Raw genomic sequence first — 5,396 nt, 5'->3', positions numbered from 1 at the left:
AGGTGCGCTGCCGGCAGCGTGTCCTCAAGGCAGCGAGCCGCGACTGTGTGCCAGGCTGGTAAACGGGGACCCGCCAAACCGAGCCCGATGCGCTTCCCGTATCGCCAGCCCTCAGCGAGGCGGAGCGTAAGGTGCTGTGAGGTGAGGATGATGCTGCACCTTCCTTTACGCTGACACGGTTCTCCTCGTTCTCTTGAGGCTCCGGAATTTTCAGCTCAAACACCCCAAGATGCAGGTCGGCGTTGCTCGTACAGGGGCACTCCTGGGTGCTTGGTCGCTTTGTCCTCACAACAGTTTCCAGGTTATTCAAGCACCAAGGAGAGAGAGGCAGGGGGACCTGTGGCGGAGATTTTCACCCCTTTAATCTCTTGTGAGCTGCAGTGAGTCCGTCGCAGTGTTACAGGCCGGATTCTCCAGCATCTCCGGAGAACAGCGTCCTGTGCCTGTGCACGTTGTAGGACTCTGCCACGGTCAGTGCTGGCTGAGGACTGGGTTAACCATCCTGTCCCGGAAAGTTGCATTCAAGTGCTCGTCGCTTACCTTTGATTTTTTTTTAAGTCGCTCATTAAAGGAAGCTTTGGCAGTGCCCAACAGCAAAGTTAGGAGGTGGTGAGTGCCGCCCAGGGTGCCCTGTATTTTCCCAAACAATTGTGGTTTGGGATCTTCTTGGTTTTGCTTGTTGTTTTCCATATCCACTGAATTTAGCAGATTGGATTTGACCATTGAATCGTGCTGGGCTTGAATTGTTGTCTAGCAGCAATACTGTTGGAATCAGCTTTTACGTATTACCGGTTTTCAGAAACTCCTTCATTTTTAGGGTACAATATAAGTCTTAAAATACCAGCTGAGAACAGTTGCATGTCTTCCAACAGTCCAAAGTGGCTCTGACTTTCAGAATTACTGTGCTGACTGATTAGACGACAATTCTGCTGCTTTAGGTCACCCAGAGGTTGAGACAGTCATGGGACAGGAGGGAGAGCGAGCGGCTGCGTAATGCTTAGTTGCCGGCTGGGTTTAAACCACGACGTCGTGCCAAATCACTTCCACAAAATAACAGCATATGGTTGCGTTCTGCTGAAACGCCGTGTCACGAACGGACAAGTAGGGCAATTCAAAGTCTTCATCTGATGCCCTGGCACCAAACTATGGTTACGTGTGCTGATGTGAAGTCCTTTTCAAATAATTGTTTGAGGTCTTTTGCGACGCCAGTCACAAGTTTAAAATTAAACTGCTTGTGCATTTCTCAGTTCTTAAGGTAGTGAAACTATTTTAAGAAGAAAAAGCAAATGCCTAGGTAGGAACATAACAATTTATAACAACTTTCTAGCTTTGTGGGCCGAGGAACAAGGATAAGTTTATAGAAAACTGTAACAAGATCATGGAAATGTGATTCCTGAGCTAATGATCTGATAAATGGTGGCTGGTACTTCAGACAGGTTTATGAAAAGCATTGTTTGATCAAACAGGCTGCACTGTTAATAGCACCTGCTTGTTGTTAAAAAAAAAACCCTGCAAAAACCCCTGTTTGTGTGGGCTAACTTGATGACAGACACATTCAGGAGCCATGAACAAGGTGACCTCTTTTTTAGAATTTTGTCATGCAAACTATCAAATCCTACCGTTAGGGGCTGTTTTGGGGAGTTGTGGGTTTTGTGGGGTTTTTTTGGGGAAGTTGGGGGTTTTTTTCATTTTGGTTTGGGTTTTTTTGAGAGAGAGAAAGTTGCCAAGCTAGAACAGAGCTGAAATCAGACTGTCTGGAAGTGCGAGAACCTTTAGTACCTTATGTCATGGTGTGAGCAGCTGCTGCTGCAGGCTCTGCGTTGCCGCAGCCAGATACCGTGCTGTGGACACGGTGAGAGTTGTTCTGCTCTGCACTGTCGGGTTTGCTCTGAATTAGCTGATCTGTGGAGCAAAATGTCTGTTACCAGCTCTCAGTGCGGAGGGCAGAGTTTGAGTGCAGCCCACAGCAACATGCAAACTGCTGCCTGGGAGACTAGTGTTGGGATTCTGAAGAGGCTAACTGGAACGAGGATGATCTTAAAGGGCTCTGACAGTTCTGAAAGCTCATCAGTGAGATAATTAAGAAAATGCTAAAAAGAACAGAACCATATTAATTAGGTTCCCAACTCAGGGAGAGAGCTCCTTGCTGAGATCCTCTCTGCGCTGATGGAGGAATGCAGATAGACCGAGGCAGACGAAGTTTACAGCAGCTGAGGTGGGGCCCGCAGCGTCTTTTATCTTCAGAGCTTGTCAGACGGAATAATTTACCCAAAAATAGCTGCCTGAAATTGAGCTTTGAATGTAAAATCGTTTTGCCCCTAACAGAGAGAATCTCAGCAGCTTCACCAGACATCGATCTCCACGTAGAGCGGGGCAGGACTGCAGCTCCATGTTTAATCTCTTGAAACAGCTGCAGAACCAGAGTCAGGAATTTGTTTCTGCGCCTCCTTCCTTACGGGAGGGTCTGTTCTGGAGGACAGCTCTGTGCGTGGAATTGGCACAGAGTGACCTTGTGCTCTTTGTGTGACGATTTTCCTAAGGGCTCCCCTGTCAGTATCTGTTTGTTCTCCCTTGCCAAATACTTTACCCTGTGAGCTCTTTGGAACCTGGACTCTGTGTTTGTCGTTTGTGTCACATGGTAGAATCCCAGTCTCTGACTGAGGTACCAGAGAGTTATCATAGTACAAATAATCTGTTTTCAAGGAAAAAGTGATCAATATGGTGCTCTGTGCCAAATAATTAAACAAGGTTCTTGAAAACTTTCTTTCCTGCTGCTGTGTCGGCTGGTATATGCAGTTGGTGCCTTTCAGCTAGAGGAGGAAGTCTGTTCACCGAAATTCTGACATCCTCTGTTTCCACATCTTATCCCATAGGAATGAGCAGCAACAAAATAGGAGGCATCTACTGTTCCAGACATTTCCCAAACAACTTCTCCAAAAAAGAGAAAAATTACTGTTGGACGAAAAAATGACGTGGTGACTTAAGTGAAATTGCTACTAAGTCCATTTCCCACTTACCCTGTCGTGAGTCCTTGCTGATACGGCATGGATGGTGAGGATGAGCTTCTCTTCATGTACAGCAGGTCTCTAGGGTCCCTTTCTACCAGCCGTACATCTGCAGCACGTAAAAGCTTGCTATCAGTTGTAGGCCAAATGCTTCATAACTTACAACATCCCGAGTGTAAGCCCCTGCAGAGGACAGCCTTATGTGTATGGCAGAGGTACCTAATTCCGGGTAACCCAGGCGTTTAAACGATGCTGTCAAAATTCAAGATAGATGTTTAAAAAACATGCAGCAGTGACTCCAAAGACCATTAAGTAGGCGTGCTACTCGCCCTCGAGTTAGAGCTCCAGATGCTGGCAGCTGGGGCAGTACCAGGACAATAGCCGTGGACCTAGAGCTCGGTAGGGGTGAAATCCTCCCTGGTGTCTTGAGGGGAAAAGGAAAAGGGTGTCACATAGGAAGAACTGAATTAGTACTGGACAGCAGATGTCCTCAGCCAGGGCTTCAGTCAGCTCTGCTTGGAGGAGCTGTTCTCCAGAGCAGCAGGTTCAAGATGCTCTGTGTTCCCTTCTAATAAAAATCTTCTACAGTCTGAAGCAGGCAAGATTGCCGATACTTTAGGAGTGTCCTTGTCCTCCTTTGGGTTGTGTGGGTGAGCACGCTCTTGAGACCAAAGCAAATCGGAGACTTTGGTCCTCAGAAAGTCGTCAGAACTGCCGGGGCATATATAGCAAGTGGTCAGCAGGTGATGGTTAAAGGACTGAGGACAAAGGAAAACTGACAAAACCGGTGTCTTTAGAGGCCATCACAGACACCCTTGGTGGGCTGTGTGTCTATCCAGCTGTGAGACGGGCATTTTGATCTGCTAGAGTACGTGACCACTGTCCTCAAGAACCTTCATCACAAATACTGCACAGGCCTCGGCGAGTCCACATAGCAAATGTTGGTGCAGGGGAGACTCGTGGTGTTACGTGGTAGGACAGTCTGGAGGCTCTGACAGCCTGTGTACAGCGGTGGATCACTGGGCTATAGTCACGGTCTGAACTATACAGCATTACTCTGGTAAGGTCACGAGGAAAATGAGTTTGAATGTGGAAATGTGTCTGGCCTTGGAAAAGCACAGTCGTCCCTCTCAGGTGCACCAGTAAATGCAACTCGTCTGCTCAAGTGCACCCTCCTTCTCTGGGGGTGGCAGATACTGCTTTCGGGGCCCTTCAAGATCTACCTAAAGGGTATTAGATCAATAATCCCTCTGACTTACGGATGGAGTCTGAACCCGGGACTCTCTGGAGTCTTGCTGGATACCCCTCTGCTCTGCTCTGTGGACAGGCAGGGACTAGTGGTATTTTGTGTCTCGCGGTTTTCCAGTCATAATCAGTTGTGCAGTAATGCACAGGGCAACAGGGAGGGGGGTTTGGGGTAAACGCTATGGCCAGGAAGACTCTTCTGAACAGTCCTTTGCATCCCACCTTCCCTTTAGCATCCTTTCCCAGCATTCTAATCAAGCTGCAATTTAAGGGCCTCCAAAGAACTAGCCTTCACAAATTTGTCTAACTCGTGTAGGTCTTGGTGTTCACAGCACCCCATAGCAGTGAATTCCATGGTTCATTTTGATGTTGAGTAAAAAGAATGTGGGGATTTTTTAGTTGTTTTAAATATGCTGCCTCTGAATCTTCTCTTGAGTGAAATAATTACTTTATTTATTTATCTATTTATTTTCCATGTTATCTGTATCAGTCACAGTTTTCTATGCTCTTTCATCACCTTCCAGTCTGGAGATTTTGTGCCAGTATGTGCTGTTCCTTTGTGTATCACAGAATCGCAGAAGGAGTGAGGTTGGAAAGGGCCTCTGGAAGTCATCTAGTGCAGCCCTCTGCTCAAGCAGGGCCACCTAAAGCAAAGTGCAGACAATCCTGGTACAGTTCTGTGACACTTGGCAGGGCTGTCTGCTAAACTTCTGCCTGCCAGTACGTAAGAGATTCCTCCCAGCTCCACTATAAGCTTTCCATGTCTTTTTTCTTGTATCCTTTTTCTCCGCTGATGATTACTGCTCTCGTCCTGTGCTCGCTCTGGTCTGGCTCATCTGGAGTTAAGACCTGTTTGTAAGAGGAGGCAGTGTCCCGCAGGCAACCACCGAGTGTTCTGCCACTGCCTGGTGCCGCTTAGCTGTGGCTATAGCAGCTTTGTTGTCATCAGGGAGAAAAGGGATGCCTATGCCAAAGTCTGGAGTGAAGCTCTGCTGTCCCTTGCATGCAGGTGTGCAGACCCTGCCCCCCAGCAGGGCTGGCTTTCTGAAGCCTGACCTGGCTTAAGGCTTGGAACCTGGAAGGCTGGACTCAGATTAGGGATGAGAGGTAAAGTGCCAGGAATGACGCGCTGCTGACTTGCTGACT

Source organism: Buceros rhinoceros, unplaced genomic scaffold (assembly GCF_000710305.1).
Source record: "Buceros rhinoceros silvestris isolate BGI_N320 unplaced genomic scaffold, ASM71030v1 scaffold12529, whole genome shotgun sequence".
Classification (NCBI taxonomy): domain Eukaryota; kingdom Metazoa; phylum Chordata; class Aves; order Bucerotiformes; family Bucerotidae; genus Buceros; species Buceros rhinoceros.
Note: the sequence above shows the minus strand (reverse complement) of the source record.